The 20558-nt window shown below is 42.7% G+C and overlaps 1 protein-coding gene across 1 annotated transcript in view; it reads right to left on the bottom strand.

Moving 5' to 3' along the window:
* LOC126298950 (uncharacterized) overlaps positions 1-20558 on the bottom strand; it is a 270674-nt gene that overhangs the window by 133375 nt on the left and 116741 nt on the right. The gene's annotated exons all lie outside the window — the stretch shown is intronic.

A 20558-nucleotide genomic window follows, 5' to 3' on the forward strand; every position in this document is an offset into this window, starting at 1 on the left:
AACGCACTTCTACGCGTTTTGAGGCACTTGATATCTCTGAAAAGTTTAGTTAGATCAACGCTTATTGAAAAATTTGTGGTGACCTGTCGATTTCACTCGAATCACATGTGAGGTTCGTTTTTCTATCGGTTTGGAACGCAAGGATGATATATCGAGTGGTCCTAATTGAAATGATGCCTTGATAGTCCATGACTGTCTAGATTAGTTTGGAAGCAGACGATATTCTAACAGCTCCAACGATCTGAAATTTAATGAGAGTTGTATCCGAGATCAAAGTATTTTTAAAAGTTTCCGAAGTTATCATCGGTTACAGAGACAATAGGAACTTTCCAATTTAATTTCTTGAGGAAATTCTTGTACTCTTCTCCACTGGCACCTTGTCTATATGCATTACCGTCTGTTTCACTTCTTACTAAAATACTGTTTCACATTAACTAGAACCTTCCTCATTTCCTCGAAGTACTCCATAAGCATTTTGAGAGGTATGTATTCACGAAATCGCTTGTACTCCTCTACTGATGTTGATTTATCTATAAACCTTTCTGCATTTTGTAAACAGTTAAAGTCCGATTTTGAAGTTGAAATGTACGTGTTACGTCTTGAGCCGGTTGAGGCGCAAATGAGCACACAGCCCAGGTAAACAGTGTAGAACAGTTTTTTTAAAAGTACAAAAACCAAAATATGTCTCCGTTGGATGAAAGTTAATCACTAAAATAGTTTATGAAAATTCATGTTTAGCACTGAGTTTACATCGGTCGAAAAATCAGGCTGAAGGTCGTAATGATGAAACAATCAAAGTTAGTATTCACTTGGAAACAGAAAAAAAATATCGCAGTGAAATGGTTTGAGAATAAGTATTTAATTACTTGATACTTTTGTTGAGTGCATGAAATATATCACTGAGTGGGTGAATTTTCACTTGAGAGTACAAACAAAGTGTAAGGTACACATGCTGTGGTTGGAAATGAAGGGCACACTTCAAACGCCATGACCGCAGTATAGATACTTTCATTGTTCCAAGATCTTGTAACAGTAAATGTTTCTATACTATGATCGTGATGTAGGAAGTGTGTGCTTCATTCTCGTACAATCAAATATTCTGTCTTCCCCTCTTAGACTGGTTGTGCATGGATGATTGCGCGAACTTGTCCATGCTGTTAAGTGTAATGATTAAATTATTCCGACGTTCCAATATATATAACTTGTCATCATCTTTCAAAAGACTCTTAGAAGTTCAACCAGTATCGACCATCATTCAACTGTCTCATTTCATCGATAACTAATAACCTATACTATGAATTATTCCATCAATTTCTTCATAAAGTTGTAAATTTGTCATATGTCATGTCGGGTCCTACATGTGCCTGACAAATGTGTCTTAAATTTATATTATCCTGTTTGAAGGCTATAATAAAGTTTGCATTATCTCATATTAGTTGCTCTGAGATCCTAGAATATGTCTAGCTTAGGCAGAAAATGTCGAGAGCTGTATGGACGCTGAAACAAAAGTATTTGCGCATTTTAGCCTGATTTCCCACTATTACACTATCCATTATGAATAGCGTATTAGGTTTTACTCTTACAGGTGGCGAGTCATCATCACTTTGGGTGAGAGTCTTATATGTAATATCATCATCTCCTCAATGTTTTTTCTCAAGTAGCCTCAGTGTCGCTTAGACCGTCAGTGAGGCAGCACCTTGCGTTCCTGCAGCAGGTAAGACCAGTTCGCCGTTCATTTTTATACATGTTTCCGAGCTCCAAACAGAAACGTCTAATTTTCAGTTATCTGTGTGGTTAGTTTATTTCAATACACACAGTAGATTGTGTGTCTAGAGTATACTTCCACCGTTTTAGTATGGATAGGAACTGTGATTATTGTTTCCAGATGTGAGCTTAGCTGGTGCCCCTTTGCTCATAGTTCCAGGCGGTGTTAGCTTTGGCCACACAGCTTGAGTCTGCTGCCAACGGGCATCACTGTGGCGGTCCAGGAGTGGGAATCTGACGAACATCCAGCATGTCTCACGTGTGACCTGATTGGTCCACTAATGTGGCTCTGGATACTGCCCACACTGAATATGACCTCTCATTACTGGCGAGTGGAAGGTCGTTCCAAGGTGTGGCAGGAAGCAAAAGACTCCTCAAGGGGTCGATTGGATGGCCTGCCCCATTCGTCTGATGAACAAGTTTTGGATGCTATCCGTGGATGACGAAGTCCCTCAGCCAGATGGGGTCGCTCGCACTGTTCCAGAGAAAGCCTCTGAGCCCATAAGGTCTAGGCATTCACAGAGGCTGGGATTTCTGGTAGCTCAGAGCTGGTTCTGCGAACGTGTAGGCGGAAGATTCTCCGACTTGCGCCATAGGATGGTGGGTTTTCAAGTTCCAATTAACAGGTCAACGGTTCACTACTCACAGGAAGCGGCTACATGGGTGGTGGGGACAGTGCGGAGGGACTGTGTGGTTTTCTTAGGTTAGAAGATCTCGGAAAGCTACAGAAAGGGCGTTAGTCTAAGAGGGTGTGGGGCAAACATGGGAAGGCAGACCTAGCAACATTCGGTATTGTGGTTGTAAATTGTCAAATCTGTGTTGGGAAATAACCGGAGCACCAAGCCCCAATACAAAGCACTGAAGCTCGGCTGGTTACAGTACGAAAACGTAGCTAAGGCCGGAAATAAGCTCAGCTTAAATTTTTGAAAAGGATCTAACTGTATTTAGGAAGGATAAATTAAATACAGTAGTTGGTGGAAGGTTTATTGCTGTCAGAAATAGTTAACTTTGTAGTGAAATTGAAGTAAATAGTTCCTGTTAGTGAGGCCAGAAGTTATGTTTAACGCCCGGAATAAATCAATAATTGGTCCCTGTTACCGACCCCCAAGTCAGATGATACAGTTGCTGAACAGTTCAAAGAAAACTTGAGTCTCATTTCAAATAGGTACACCGCTCACACAATTATAGTTGGTGGTGACTTTAATCTACTCTCGATATGTTAGCGAAAATACCTGTTTATAGTCGGTGGTAGGCATAAAACGTCGTACAAAATTGTGTTGAATGCTTTCTCAGAAAATTATTTTGAACAATTACTCCAGAAGCCCATTCGAAGTGTAAATGATTGCGAAGACATACTTGACCCCTTAGCAACAAATAAGCCTAAGAAAATAGAGAGTATAAAGACGGATACAGAGATTAGTAACCAAAATGCCGTTGTAGCGAAACTGAATACTGTAACATCGAAACCCATCAAAAATAAACGCAAAATACATATATTTATAAGAGAAGATAAAAATTCGCTTGGCGCCTTCCTAAGAGATAGTCTCCACTCCTTCCAATCTGACTATGAAAGTGTAGACCAGATATGGTTTAAATTTAAGGAAATAGTATCGGCAGCAATCGACAGACATATACCAAATAAATTAATGAGATGGTACTGATCCCCCTGGTACACAAAACAGGACATAACACTGTCGCAGAATAACGAAAAATGCGTGCCAAAGTAAAGGAACACAAAATCCCAAAGATTGGCGAAGTTTTATAGAAGCTCGAAAAATAGCGCGAACTTCAATGCGAGATGCTTCTAACTCTGTCTCGAAATCTGAAGACCCAAAGAGATTCTGGCCGTACGTAAAGTGCACCAGTGGAAAGACGCAATCAATAACTTCGTTGCATGATAACAATGACGATGTTTCTGATGACAGTGCCACTAAAGCAGAGTTACTAAACACGGTTTTCCTAAATTCTTTCACCAAAGAAGAAGAAGTAAATATTCCTGAATTCGAAACGAGAAATTCCCATATGATTAATTTAGAAGTAGGTGTACCGAAACAGCTTAAATCATGTAATAAAGGTAAGGCCGGCGGCCCAGACTGTATACTATTCAGGTTCCTTTCAGAATTTGTGATACAATAGCTCCAAAATTAGCTATCATATAGAACAGCTCTCTCGTCGAAATATTCGTAGCTAAACACTGGGATGTTGCATCACTCACACCAATACCAAAGAAATGAAAGAGGAGTAATCTGCTGGATTAAAGACCCATATCACTAGCATCGATTTGCATTAGGATTTTGGAACGTGTACTGTGTTCGAACGTTATGAATCATCTCAAAGAAAACGATTTAGCGACAAACAGCCAACAAGGATTCTGAAAATGTCCTTTTTGCGAAACACGACTATCTCTTTATTCCCACGAAGCAATGAATGCTATCGACATTGGATGTCAAATCCATTTAGTGTTCTTAGATATCCAGAAGGCTTTTGACACCGTTTCTCACATGCGACTTCAAATCAGATTGCATGCCACGGACAATCATCTCAGTTGTGTTACTCGATTCATGACAGAAAGTCATCAAGTAAAACAGAAGTAATTTTGGCGTTCCCCAGACAAGCGTTACAGGTCGCTTGCTGTTCCTGCTCTATATAAACGATTTAAGTGACAATATGAGCAGCGATCTTATGTTGTTTGCAGATGATACTGCCGTTTACTGTCTCGTAAAGTCATCAGATGAACAAAAATAATTACAAAATCTGTTAGACAAGACATCTGTAGGGAGCAAAAATTAGTAATTGACTCTAAATAATGAATAGTGTGAAGTCATACACATGATTACCAAAAGAAATGCACTAAATTTCGGGTACACGATCCACCACATAAATCTAAAGACTGTAACTTCTACTTAATACTTACGGATTATAGTTACGAATAATTTAAGTTGGAACGATCACATAGATAATGTTGTGGAGAAAGCAAACTAAGCACTAAGATTTATTGGCAGAATACTTAGAAAATGCAACATGTCTACTAAAGAGACTGGTTACACTAAGCTTTTCCACCCTATTCTGGAGTACTCAAGCAATTTCAATCACCAGCTTGCTCCTAACAGTGTGAAAATATTTGTTTGGTGTCCGCCTTCACAGGGAGAGATTATCGTCATAATAAGGTAAGAGAAATCAGAGCTCGCACGAAATCATTTAAGTGTTTACTTTTCCCGCGAAGTGTTCGAGATAATAACACCTCAGAAACAGGTTGAAAGTGGATTGGTGAACAAATACGTGTAGCTATATTCTTGAAGTGAACATCATCTGGAAGCATTAGAAGGGACATCCGAACTTTTTTCTTGCTTCAGTCATGTGGCCCATTGATATTCGACCTGATACTGCCTGGTAGTAGTGACCCATTGTTTTTATGAAATATTCTCAGACCAATCAGTTACAACGAATTCCTTGTGACGAGAATGTTTCGTCCATATTCTCATATTGAATACTACGTGACTACACTATCATACAGGAATTTATATAGCAAAAAGAACACAGATTCCATACACAAGCTTAATTTACTTCTATAGACAGCCAAGCATATATAAAACTCATACATATTTCCACGTATTTAAGTGTAACACACATCGAAATATTGAGCTATATCTTCTTTCGTGGGAGTCGTAGTCTGCGATCACAATTCCTCTAAATTAGTCCACAACGTTTCGCATAAGCTATGGCCGTAAGACTGCTAGCTCAGTCTCTGGTTGAGTGCGTGCTGTATGACAAAACTGCTTTACATTAAATTCTTGAAGGTAAGTTAATGCACGTGAGTCGATGCCTTTTCATTAAAAATTTTAATTCTTTGTGGGAAGTCACCAGCACTGATCTCCTGCTCATACAGTGACTGTTGTTTGAGTGTTTTGAGTAAACTTGCCTTCAGTATCTATTGAGTTATCACACAGTCAATAGTACTCCATAGAAGTAATGTTACTTTCGTACCACAGTATAGTGGGATTTCAAAAATCACTGTCAGATTGACTTCACAATCAAAGAACATTCCAATGCTGACATCTAAACTTCCATTTGAATTTAGGGTGAAAGAGGTATTGAAAATGGATTGAGATGCCTTCATTAGGGGATAGTCCTCAACATCATCTGGAAGTAAAAAGATAAAATGAGTTAAACCATACACGCACAGTATATATATATATATATATATATATATATATATATATATATATATATATATATATATATATCCAAGAACACTGAAGATGCTCACATTATGTGGATTGTTTATCTGGAACCTGATGTTTCAAGATGGTGATATTATCTTCCCGATCACACATTGTTAACTGGAATTATTACTTATCAGTGATATATGTAATTTTCACAAGGCATCAGGCCATTCCTAGTTGGAGTGGGGGAGAGCTGTATGAGGCGAGGCACGCACCATCACTGGCAGACAAACACATGAACCAAATTTTAAATCCAAAAAAAAAAATGAAAATCATAAACAGTTGACCATGCAATTCCCCATGCACACGTACAGGTCGCTGGCCTGGAGATTTTGTCACACCACACCATTCTGCAAATGATCGTACACATGTAAAGAAAGTAGGACGGTTGGGTACCATGCCCCCTTCCCCTCAACTCGCGACGACGGCGAGGGATGTTGATCATGCTGCGCAAATAGTTGGCAAAGGTCCAGCGATATGTGGAGAAACGTTCGAGCGTACTGTAAGCTTTCAATGTATGCCACCAAAAATCGAGTGTTAGGGATCGCGGGAAACGTAGGTGATCGCCTGACCTTAGAACTATGTGATAGCATGGTGCTTAGCCAAGGGCAAATAAGAAGTGTGTGGATGGAGTAGGCCATAGGGATAGACCATTGCTGGCTGGATGTAGATGTATTAGGTCAATAATGTGTTAGGAACCAGCCTTCGCATTTCACAGTGGATGCAAGGTGGTGCTCGTGAGTGTCCTCACATAAACAACTTGCGCAAAGTGGTGACGCAGCCAGACCAATACAGTGTAGTCATTGGTTAATGTGCAACTTTCCATTGACAGTGGGGTACCAAAACGCCCTGATGTCAGATAGAAGGAAAGGTACATGAACAGTCTTCCACTGGGCTTTGTGCCTCCAACATGTTGCAGAGGGTGGTGAATGAACAACAACTTACAAAAATGTTTCGCTCACAGTAGGTGCATTGTCAGAAGACTATTGTGTATGCAAGTAAGTTCGACATGATACGTGGAAATATGAGACAGTGTTGGAGAGCCGGTCGAAGTGGCCGTGTGGTTCTAGGCGCTGCAGTCTGGAACCGCGAGACCGCTACGGTCGCAGGTTCGAATTCTGCCTCGGGCATGGATGTGTGTGATGTCCTTAGGTTAGTCAGATTTAACTAGTTCTAAGTTCTAGGGGACTAATGACCTCGGGTGGAGAAATGTAGGGTCCCCCTGAATAGGTCAGGCGTGCACTACACGCCGGAAGCGGCTACGAGGGTAGCGGAGTACGTGTGGAGTGCACATGGGGTTTTTTTAGGTTAGAGAATTCCCTCCCTAGGCCCGACAAGACGCCTCCTGAGACGCGGCAAGGCAGTAGGCAAAATGCAACAAGGAATAACAATATTAATGTGCTTATAGTAAACTGCAGGAGCGTCTATAGAAAGGTCCCAGAACTGCTCTCATTAATAAACGGTCACAACGCCCATATAGTACTAGGAACAGAAAGTTGGCTGAAACCAGACGTAAACAGTAATGAAATGCTAAACTCGGATTGGAATGTATACCGCAGAGATAGGCTGGACAGTGAAGGGGGAGGCGTGTTTATAGCGATAAGAAGTGCAATAGTATCGAAGGAAATTGGCGGAGATTCGAATTGTGAAATGATTTGGGTGAAGGTCACGGTTAAAGCAGGCTCAGACATGGTAATTGGATGTCTCTATAGGCCCCCGGGCTCAGCAGCTGTTGTGGCTCAGCACCTGAAGAATAATTTGGAAAATATTTCGAGTAGATATCCCCACCATGTTATAGTTCTGGGTGGAGATTTTAATTTGCCGGATATAGACTGGGAGACTCAGACGTTCATAACGGGTGGCAGGGACAAAGAATCTAGTGAAATATTTTTAAGTGCTTTATCTGAAAACTACCTTGAGCAGTTAAACAGAAAACCGACTCGTGGCGATAACATATTAGACCTTCTGGTGACAAACAGACCCGAACTATTTGAATCAGTTAATGCAGAACAGGGAATCAGCGATCATAAAGCGGTTACTGCATCGATGATTTCAGCCGTAAATAGAAATATTAAAAAAGGTAGGAAGATTTTTCTGTTTAGCAAAAGTGACAAAAAGCAGATTTCAGAGTACTTGGTGGCTCAACACAAAAGTTTTGTCTCAAGTACAGACAGTGTTGAGGATCAGTGGACAAAGTTCAAAACCATGGTACAATATGCGTTAGTTGAGTATGTGCCAAGCAGGATCGTAAGAGATGGGAAAGAGCCACCGTGGTACAACAACCGAGTTAGAAAACTGCTGCGGAAGCAAAGGGAACTTCACAGCAAACATAAACATAGCCAAAGCCTTGCAGATAAACAAAAATTACGCGAAGCGAAATGCAGTGTGAGGAGGGCTATGCGAGAGGCTTTCAATGAATTCGAAAGTAAAGTTCTATGTACTGACTTGGCAGAAAATCCTAAGAAATTTTGGTCCTATGTCAAAGCGGTAGGTGGATCAAAACAAAATGTCCAGACACTCTGTGACCAAAATGGTACTGAAACAGAGGATGACAGACTAAAGGCCGAATTACTAAATGTCTTCTTCCAAAGCTGTTTCACAGAGGAAGACTGCACTGTAGTTCCTTCTCTAGATTGTCGCACAGTTGACAAAATGGTAGATATCGAAATAGACGACAGAGGGATAGAGAAACAATTAAAATCGCTCAAAAGAGGAAAGGCCGCTGGTCCTGATGGAATACCAGTTCGATTTTACACAGAGTACGCGAAGGAACTTGCCCCCCTTCTTGCAGCGGTGTACCGTAGGTCTCTAGAAGAGCGAAGCGTTCCAAAGGATTGGAAAAGGGCACAGGTCATCCCCGTTTTCAAGAAGGGACGTCAAACAGATGTGCAGAACTATAGACCTATATCTCTAACGTCGATCAGTTGTAGAATTTTGGAACACGTATTATGTTCGAGTATAATGTCTTTTCTGGAGACTAGAAATCTACTCTGTAGGAATCAGCATGGGTTTCGAAAAAGACGGTCGTGTGAAACCCAGCTCTCGCTATTCGTCCACGAGACTCAGAGGGCCTTAGACACGGGTTCACAGGTAGATGCCGTGTTTCTTGACTTCCGCAAGGCGTTTGACACAGTTCCCCACAGTCGTTTAATGAACAAAGTAAGAGCATACGGACTATCAGATCAATTGTGTGATTGGATTGAGGAGTTCCTAGATAACAGAACGCAGCATGTCATTCTCAATGGAGAGAAGTCTTCCGAAGTAAGAGTGATTTCAGGTGTGCCGCAGGGGAATGTCATAGGACCGTTGCTATTCACAATATACATAAATGACCTGGTGGATGACATCGGAAGTTCACTGAGGCTTTTTGTGGATGATGCTGTGGTGTATCGAGAGGTTGCAACAATGGAAAATTGTACTGAAATGCAGGAGGATCTGCAGCGAATTGACGCATGGTGCAGGGAATGGCAATTGAATCTCAATGTAGACAAGTGTAATGTGATGCGAATACATAGAAAGATAGGTCCCTTATCATTTAGCTACAAAATAGCAGGTCAGCAACTGGAAGTAGTTAATTCCATAAATTATCTGGGAGTACTCATTAGGAGTGATTTAAAATGGAATGATCATATAAAGTTGATCGTCGGTAAAGCAGATGCCAGACTGAGATTCATTGGAAGAATCTTAAGGAAATGAAATCCGACAACAAAGGAAGTAGGTTACAGTACGCTTGTTCGCCCAATGCTTGAATACTGCTCAGCAGCGTGGGATCCGCACCAGGTAGGGTTGATAGAGGAGATAGAGAAGATCCAACGGAGAGAAGCGCGCTTCGTTACAGGATCATTTAGTAATTGCGAAAGCGTTACGGAGATGATAGATAAACTCCAGTGGAAGACTCTGCAGGAGAGACGCTCAGTAGCTCGGTACGGGCTTTTGTTAAAGTTTCGAGAACATACCTTCACCGAAGAGTCAAGCAGTATATTGCTCCCTCCTACGTATATCTCGCGAAGAGACCATGAGGATAAAATCAGAGAGATTAGAGCCCACACAGAAGCATACCGACAATCCTTCTTTCCACGTACAATACGAGACTGGAATAGAAGGGAGAACCGATAGAGGTACTCAGGGTACCCTCCGCCACACACCGTCAGGTGGCTTGCGGAGTATGGATGTAGATGTAGATGTAGATGTAGAGATGTAGAAGTTGAGTCCCATAGTGCTCAGAGCCATTTGAACCAACCAGTGTTGGAGAAATGTGCACCACGTTAAACGGTGGGGCAGGTGAGTCCGGTATGGGGGTTTCCAATACACAGAGTGTAATGGATTGTAAAGGCTCTCACAAACATCTGAAAATGGTGTTTATATATAATGCAGTGGCTCTGGTCTGAAAATGGACAAGATCGAGGCCACCTTTTGTAAGGGAGAGGGTGAGGGCCTTGTATCAGTTGTGAATGCCAGCTGAAACTAAGTACCGAAGGCTCTGTTGGAGTTGACATCCCAGGATCGATGGTACCGGAGTACTTGGGCGGCATGGACCCATTTAGCAGCCAAGTATGTGTTGACATAAGTCACCTTCTTTAGTGGGTTCAGGCTGTACAGTAGGTCGTGGAAAATGTGGTAGTAAATGGACTGAAGCAACCAGTAGTATGATTTCACCATGGCACGCTGGTTGGAGACAATAAGGTCAATGCCCAAGTAAGAGAGGGTTGTCGCAGTGGGCAATGGTAGTGATCCATCGTCTTGGAGCCTACATCGAATGTTCATGATAATCAGTTTTGTAACACTGAGGCGACTACCTGACAATAGTCTATAATGCTGAACCCATGCTATGGGTTTGTGTATTTATGTGTGTAAGCGTGCAAGAAGCAGGGGGTCATCTGTATAGACCCAGCAGGAGAAAGTGTAACCACACATTGTAAGTCCTGTAAGACAGTGTAGGAGGCATTTCATGAGAGGCTTGAGCGTGATTGCGTGCAAAATAGTGGACAAAAGACATCCCTGCTTGACCGAACACCTGACAGGGATCAGTGCAGCCAGTCGTCGATTCACCTTGACAAGAGACATGGCATTCCAAAGTAAGCAGAAAATGGCGTCTATAAATTGTGCGGGTGGGGGGGGGGGGGGGAGGTATGAGTTCTGCTACACAGAGGTGGCGGACTTAGTCCAAGGCGCTATTGTAATCTATTGACGCCAGTGCCACATGGAGGGCAGCAGGATGCAACCTGCACAGTAAGATCCCAACATTCACCTGTGGCCGTCTGAAGGGTGGTACACCAACCTTGTGATGCTTTTTCAAAGAAAGTACAGCAGATAACACTGCACGCATGTGAGCCACCAAGACATGCATGTAGATTTTATAGTCCGCAGTGAGTAACAGGAGAGGGCGAAAGTGGATGAAGTGCTTTCCCCAGGTTGATTTGGAGGTTGGTAGGAGAATGCCATTGAAGAAATCTGAAATCTGGCGGTATCAGGAAGGAAGAATTGAAAAACTCCTGGAATATCTCGGTCAAATGTAAAAGTTTCAATCTAGTGAAGGTCCGATAAAATTGAACTGGGAGACCATAGGGGCCTGGGAATTTGTTCTTCATGCCTTTGGCGATCATGTCTGCCACCTCGTCTGCTGTGATAACTATCACCGAAGATACCACCTCCGTGTTGTTAAGGATGTTGTTCAGAAGTTGGAGAATATCGTCGGGAACAACAGCCAGTTCGTCATCGTAAAATCGTTGGTGGTGATCACTGAAGACTGGAGCTCGGGTTTAGACACAGTTGCCATCCTGGGTGGTGAAGGTAAAGACAACAGACCATCATCGAAAACATGGGCTGGACGTAATATGAAGCAAGGATGGACGTTCCTCGTCAGTGATATTTTGATGGTGTTAGTGCGCAACCACATCTCATAATTTGTTGCATTAAGAGACAAAAGTTTGTCTTTGATACGTTGGCGTTTGCAATGGACGATGGCGGGAGGACAAGAAGTTCACGTAAGATGGTGTAAAAACAGTATGTAGTATCCTGATACTACGCCACTGTATCTCTGCCGCTTTGGATGAACTCCTTGATCGGTGGCAGCATGCAAGTTGATACACCACAACAGTGTCGAGAGGTACTGAGGAACATGTTGCTAGCACAGAACATCAGTTTGGCATTAATGCATTGTAGACAAACCAGGCGCTAAAAAGAGAGGTACTGAGCTTCCCGGGACGTCGACCACGCCAAACTGGTTGTTGCGGCAGGTGCAGAGCGCAGATGAACGTGCAACGATCGGAAAAGGCCGAAGGCCACGTTTTCACTGAGGACACACTGACCTGAATAGTTGCAGAAACATAAATCCGATCTAGTCGGCTTGATAAATGACTTATGTGGTCACAGGGGTGTCTCCATGCATGATTTAATATGCGTCTATGAGATGAAAGTCACCCACCAACGAACATAAGGCTAGACGTGGTGAGTTGCCGGGAGTCTGGTTCTTTGGATGGAGGACACAGTTGAAATTACCTCCTACAACGTAACGGTCCAATTTCCCCACAAAATTTCTTCTGCATAGAACGTAGTTCATTGTCGATGGTGTGTGGAGGCTGATGGGGCATATAAATTGATGAGGCAGGGTATCAAATAGTTTGAGGTCCATACCCTGTCTGGACAGGAGAATAACCTCATATGTAACAAGGATGCCTTCCAGGAAGTAGAGCGCCACACCACACCCTGTGTGACCGCTGACTGAGGGAAAAAAATCGAATCCGTAAAGAGTTGGAATTATAGGAAGCCACACCTCTTGTAGAAGGGCGATGTAAACTTCTGACGCCCTGAGCATGTTGTGGAGGGGTTCCAACTTCACTGTGTAGTTGGCCATATTGGTACTAAGCACTGGGAACTTGTATGTATGGTGTGTGGTGCTTGGAGCGGATCTACCATCGTCAGAATCGGTGGAGTGTGGTGTTTACAGACGTCACAACCTCATTTTCCACTCTATGAATGGAAACTTTATTGGGCGTTGATGCAGGATGGTGGTGGCAACTCTGGGTCGGGTGCGGGCGTGTCCTCGGGGTCGTAGCCCCACACACCCATGTGTGAGGACTGTATCCATATAGCCTTCCCCAAAGAGAGAAGGGGGGTCGTGTGACAACTGTGAGGAGAGTGCTATCTCCACCCATGCATTCGACAAGGAAAGATCCATCATAGTCGATGGTACCAAGGCAACTGTCGTATACGTCCGTCACAGCGGCCTTCAGCTGACGACATGGTGTGAGTGTCATCTGGCTGGGCACTACCAGCGTCGTCATTGGGAGGGGGAGGCAAGTTCGTCAGGTCCTGTGAGTGACTGACTGTCACGTTTACGTCGCTGTGGTGATCCTTGAGTACGAACATTTTTCTTTGTATCAGAAAGCAGTAACTAGGTGCGACATCCCGGTTTGAAGACATCTGTATACCTAATGAATGCTTCGAGCGGCCGTGGAGTTGAGCGACTCCTGTCGTGGGCCGGAGGAGAAGGGCGTAAGTTGGCCTCCTCGTTGTCAGTGAACGCAATGATGTATGAATGATCGTAGGGAGATGCATTCTGCCGGTCGAAGTGGTCACGCAATGCACTGGGAGTTGTCGTCGTTGCAATGAGTGCTACAGTATATGTCAGCATTTTGAGCATAGGTGATCCTCTTCCCTGCAACCAGATCACGTGCACGGTTGAACGTCATTGAAAATTATGACCCCGATCCAGAAGTAGGAGCGTACATGGCTCCGTAGTTCGTTGCGAACTTGCTAAACACCATTCAGGACAGGATATGCCCTGAACTGTGTCCAGTTTTCGGCATCATGTTTGATGACCATACAGTATGGGAGTTCGAACAGTAATTAGAAAATTCTGATTGTTCTCCACCGAGCCCAACGTGGTCAAGAGCGAAAGAAGAGTAGCTCATGCTTGGTCTCTCCTAAAATTTTGTCACATGCCACGTCTTTAACAGTTTTTACCTGAGTTGGAAGCTGACTAGAAAAGGTGGATCCCTACAATGAGCCGGCCGCGGTGGTCTCGCGGTTCTAGGCGCGCAGTCCGGAACCGTGCGACTGCTACGGTCACAGGTTCGAATCCTGCCTCGGGCATGGATGTGTGTGATGTCCTTAGGTTAGTTAGGTTTAAGTAGTTCTAAGTTCTAGGGGACTGATGACCACAGCAGTTGAGTCCCATAGTGCTCAGAGCCATTTGAACCATCCCTACGATGTCGGTCGACGGTATCTTCGCTTCGTAGTGCCGCAATCATTAACAATCGAGCTCTATGGGACGGGTGAAATCAAAGCAAAAAGTGAATGCCAGTGTCGCTTTTCGGTAGTTGTCCTCCATGATGTATCGTTAGGAGCGACGGCAGCGGTAAACACAAAAAATGGCTACCTGCGCCTCCCTGCAGACTACAGTTACGTGTCCGCCACGTGCATTGCCGATGACAGACTGCCAAATTGAGCTACCCAAGCACCACTCACGACCCATCCTCACAGCTTTACTTCCGCTATTACCTCGCCTTCTATCTTCCAAATTTCACGGAAGTTCTCCGGCGAGGCCAACACTCCTGCCAAGAAGTTTTATATCAGTGCAGAGAGAAAATTTTTTTCTGGAAATTAATCACTTGTGATGTCGTCTAAATCAATTTGTTACCAACAGAAAATATTTTTTGTTGCTATTTATTAATATTCATTTATTGTCATTTTTTATTTAAAATTTCGCTTAACTTTCCAGTGCTTTAGCTATTTGGCTAGAGGATCACAATATGTAAATGTCTTAGCTAATGGGCATGAAAGCAGATGTGCGCGGCTGGACACTATAAGTTGAACATATCTATACATAGCCCAAATACGGACCGACCACCAATTCCTTAATATTGGTACGTCGCAAATATCGTTTTTCGTCAGGCAATCTAATTAGAATATCTATCCCCATTTCTTAGCAGCTAGTATGTCACAATCAATGCAATGCTTTACATGAGTCTGCTATAATCAGTTTCGATTAATTGACACACAAGCACTGCAGCAAACTGCTCTTTGTCTGCTCACTGAAGTAATTTTATGTCTTTGGGAAGTCAGTTTGCTTTCGACCTATGGGAATCGTTCGTGGGTTGCAGTCCATGATGTTCTCCTCTCTTGACAGAGAATTCGCCATTACATTACAATTCGAGTGATGTCTATGTTCCGTTCTGGGTTCAGTAGGAGAGAAAGCTGCCTTTGCCTGGTGCAGGTCCATGTTGTTGTGGAGCTTCTGTAGTTAATGAAGAACAGGGTGAAGCCATTGCAGTTTACTTGCTGTGATGAAGGTTAGTTACCGTGGTGAGGTTAAATTTGCGTTGTGTAGTTGCGATCACTCCACAGGTCGGAATCAGGTCGAGCGCTTAAACGTTGTATAATGGAATCATATAGGTTGCTGATACTGAGTTGGAAGCTGGTTATACGTCGTACATTATTTTTCAACTTCATCGTGGTGTAAATCAACAAACGTTATCCTCTCCTCTCCTGAAGTATGAAACAGTTTTTACGAGGGTCACTCCAAAAGAATGCACACTTTTTTTAATCCATCTTTTATTCTACAAGTTTGAAAGTTTTACAGTGTGTAGATACATCCTCTAGGAGCAATATTTTCATTTCTCCATATAATTTCCATCCCTCTCAACTGCCTTACGCCATCTAGCAACCAGCGCCTGTATACCCGCACGGTAAAATTCTGGACCAACCTGTTGGAGCCATTCTTTGGCAGTGTGCACAAGGGAGTTATCATCTTCAAACCATGTCCCACGAAGAGAGTCTTTCAGTTTCCTAAAGGGATGATAGTCACATGGAGCCAGATCAGGACTGTAAGGCGGGTGTTTCAGTGTTGTCCATCCGAGTTCTGCTTCCATGATTTTTTATGACTGACATGTGGCCGTGCATTGTCGTGCAACAGCAAAACATTCTGCTTTTGTCGATGTGGTCGAACACGACTCAGTCGAGCTTGAAGTTTCTTCAGTGTCGTCACATATGCATCAGAATTTATGGTGGTTCCACTTGGCATGATGTCCACAAGCAAGAGTCCTTCGGAATCGAAAACCACCATAGCCATAACTTTTCCAGCAGTATGTGTGGTTTTGATTTTTTTTTCTTGGGTGAATTTGCATGATGCCACTCTATTGATTGCCTCTTCGTCATCACCTGTCACAATTCTTCCAAGAAATTCATCTCCACCGTTCTCGTACTGTTCCAAAAGTTCGCTTGATACCATTTTTCTTGTTTCTTTGTGAGTCACTGTCAACATGCTGGGAACCCACCTGGCACAAACCTTTTTTAACGCCAACACTTTCACTATTCTGCAAACACTTCCTTCCCCTATCTCAATGTAGAGTGACAATTCGTTCACTGTGAAGCGTCTGTCAGCAGTCACCAATTCGTTAACTCTCTACACATTGTCTGGAGTGTGTGCAGTACGAGGCCTGCCGCTGCGAGGACAATGCTCAATATTGCCGTGCCCGCTTTCATTACGTAACCTGCTTGCCCACCGACTAACAGTACTGCGATCGACAGCAGGATCTCCATACACCTTTCTCAACCTCTTGTGGATGTTTCCCACTGTCTCGTTTTCACAGCACAGGAATTCTATGACAGCACATTGCTTCTGACGAACGTCAAGTGTAGCACCCATCTTGAAGACATGCTGTGACGGCGCCACTCACGGGAACAGGTTGAACTAAGTTTGAAAACAAGCGGGAAGGATGTATCTACATACGGTAAAACTTTCACACGAGCAGAATGAAAACCATATTTTTACAAAAATAGTGTGCATTTCTTTTGGAGTGACCCTCGTTCTTATTCAGAAAACGTGAGATGAGAATATGATGTTCCTGCTGCTTGTAGTGAATCTGCACTTATAGGTTTGAGTACCTATATAAGGTCGTAAAATCATTTCGTTGTGTGCACTTACAATATTAGGTGTTTATTAATATGCTTCTGTCAGATTTGTTGTAATATACAGGGTGAAAATTAATAAAACCAACAAACCTGCAGGGACAGATTTATGACTGGAAATGGAGGGAAAAAGATCCTATAAACATGTGTCAAGGAGTGGACGATGTACGCATAATTGTACTTTGGCTTACACCATGTTGGCGGGCCACTTGCTTGGAACTTATACTAGGATCGTCTCAATATCCTTAGAACCCGGTCCTCCAAATCTGGTGTACGCACAGTCTGCCTCCTCTCTGTATTTTCGTCTGTCTGAAAGGACCCACGATCACACAAAAGTCCAAAAAGTGCTTGAAATGTTGTGTGATGTGGTTGGTGTCTGTGAGGGTACCTGTTATGGCATAACCAAGCTACCCCTCGACCATTTTCATCTGCTTGGCCGTACGCATACACCATCTCGCCTTTTCCCCGACGTGAATAACGGACCATTCTGCTGTTTATAGTATGCTGCGTCAACTACACAGCCTGCAATACACAAGGAACACACAGCACGTAGTCAGAGGAACTTGCAATCGTCAGTGCCATCTACTGTGGCAACGATACATTTCCAGATACATGTCCGTAGGACATTTTTCCTCCATTTCCAGACAGGGATTCGTACCTGCAAATTTTCACTTTGATTAATGTTAACCCTGTGTACCCTATCATTCTTTGTATTAAGCCACTGAAGCGCGCCACATTACATGCGCGCCATCTTTTTTAATCTTGTGATTACGATCCACAACCACGCGGGGTGAATCGTAAACAATCACTGAATTTCGATTCCGCAAGACTCTGATAACAAGACAGTTTTCTTTGCATGCTACTAGATTCCAGGTCCAGTCAAGGCAAGTGAACTAGAGCTGTTTCGACGACAACTGTTTGTTATACCAGGTGGTTACAATTAAAGTGCAGCTGCTCATCGAGGTCCAGAGTGGGCAGTAAATATAGTATGGAAGCAAAACTTGGTAGATATGCTATTACATTAATGGGAAACCTATTTAGGCAGGAAAAAAATTAATTCCAATTTTGGCAACCAGGTGCAAATCGGGCTCTGTGTAGTATCTCATCGACGCCTCCAATGCTCACATTGAACAAATTTACACAGTGGTTAGTAACAAAATTAACATTGTGCATTTCTCACACGTTTGACTTTTATGCCCTCGTCCTTTTCCTCATCCACTATATATGGAAACATTTCTATACGTCTTTCTTGCATTCACAGCACCAGATTTGCACCTGACGGCTAAAATTGGAACTAATTTTTTCCTGTGTAAATCTGTTCCGCATTAAAGCGTTAGAATATGTGCCAAGTTTCGCTGCCATACGATAATTACAGCCCACACTGGACCTAAGTGAGTAGCTACACTTTAATTATAATCGCCCAATATACATTTCTTTTCTGTTGCACTGAATTATAAACGTATGTTTGTGGGTGCGACTGTTTCCTTTCAACTTTACGGATAAGTTATCCTTTCAAAATTGTTTGTATGGGGCATGAGAATCATATATTTTCCATCTGCTGGGCCAATGAAGGATGCACTCCGCGGGAAGTAGTACATGGATGATGGGGAGGTTATTAATGCAGCAAGATGTCGCCAAGTAGAGTGGTACTACGTGGACATACAGGCCCTCCCAGTAAGGTGGCGTGAGGCCGTCGCATTGAACGAAGATTATGTTTAAAAATAGGGTTTTGTAGCCAAAAGAGTGGGAAATAATATAATGTATCGGAATCCAGAATAAAACCAACCTGCTTTCAGAAAAGATGTGTTGTTGTACTTATTGAACGCCTTTCGTAATATGGCTCGTAATATGGCTCTGAGATTTTCGGTTCAAAATGGTTCAAAAGGCTCTAAGCACTATGTGACTTAACATCTGAGGTCATCAGTCCCCTAGAACTTAGAACTACTTAAACCTAACTAACCTCAGGACATCACAGACATCCATGCCCGAGGCAGGATTCGAATCTGCGACCGTAGCGGTGGCGCGGTTCCAGACTGTAGCGCCGGCCGCGGAGGTCTAGCGGTTCAGGCGCTCAGTCCGGAACCGCGGGACTGCTACGGTTGCAGGTTCGAATCCTGCCTCGGGTATGGATGTGTGTGATGTCCTTAGGTCAGTTAGGTTTAATTAGTTCTAAGTTCTAGGGGACTGATGACTACAGATGTTAAGTCGCATAGTGCTCAGAGCCATTTGAACCAGACTGTAGCGCCTACAACTGCTCGGCTTTCGTAATACGTTTCACGACACTTCTCGGAACATACGGTTTCGAAATTTCAACAGTGAACCTCTCCGTGATACACAGATTTCATCTTTCATAGCCATCTCCACATACACCTATTCACCTTTCACATTTAATCATCTATCTTTTGTAACTTCAAGAATTTAAAACTGTGAAACACAGTAATGAACACAGTGAAAGTTATTCAGGTAAACAACTATTTAACATCCACGTTCATCCAAACCTTTTTAAGCATCAAGCATTATAAAAAATATATTGCACTTCTGGTAGCGAATTGTTTACGTCAGTTATTATATGAGGTAAAGAGACGGCATAACTCGGACGGTAAAGGGCAAGATTCCGCATAGACTGGCGTCTCTCCTCTTCCTGCTACGATGTGCCTCAGAGGACTGCCGACATCATCTGCACGTTGACTGGTTCCTATCATTTCGTAACATAAATATCCTATTTCTCAAATTCTCCAGTCGAATGCTTTTTCTAATTTTGTGTTAAATTTCAATCTGTTCCTCAGTGCTGTTGATATTTCATTCCTCTTTTACAACGTGTAATCTCAACTTCGTGTTACTACTAGCATAGGTTGAAGGGAGATGAATCAGATCCGTCTCCTTAGATTTCACCTCCTTGCTATCCTTTCAGGGGCTGCGTCGAAAGACGTAACCAACCTGGCCAATTTTAAATTATTTCAAGATTGCAAGAAAAATCTCATGTACTTTAAAGATTAACAGTATAGAATCTAAGGATTTTTTTAAATATCTATTTAATTTGACCTCCTTGTATTGTTAACAAGCAGAAGATTGCTTGGTTCTCTACTGACATATAGAGGATGTATGCTAGAGCAAAGGGGCAGTGAAAGTGAGGCACTGCTTTGTCAGGCTATATAATTTCCTGGTTTTGTGCTCAGATTTACAATGATAGCTAAATACTCTGTTCACTACGTCCTGTCTATGACTTATGTGCATATACATTAAATTTTACCTTATATCAGTTGTAAGCAGAACTAGAAAATTTTTTAAGCTTTTACTGAGGACATTAACTCTTTTCTGTTGTATTTTCTGAATATGGCCATAGTGTGGCTAGATCTGCCACAGTTACAAGCGTGAAATAAAAATTCTTTTACAGGAAAAAATTAGTACTAAATATAATTTTCTAGCAAAAGACTAATGACAAACATTTTTATTCATCGAAAATCATATTGTACCACCGTCAACTGCTGTGAGCAAACTTTATTAATGCTACCAGTTTTGACTGTCATCATCAGACATCCGAATGTTTGCAATCTCAGCATCTGTTTACACATGTGCATATGTCTCATTCCACTCTACATAATGTGAGAAACGCTTACTGAACCTTACAACGCAATACATAAGGTCAAAATTTTGCGCAAA

This window comes from Schistocerca gregaria, chromosome X, assembly GCF_023897955.1.
Source record: "Schistocerca gregaria isolate iqSchGreg1 chromosome X, iqSchGreg1.2, whole genome shotgun sequence".
NCBI lineage: Eukaryota > Metazoa > Arthropoda > Insecta > Orthoptera > Acrididae > Schistocerca > Schistocerca gregaria.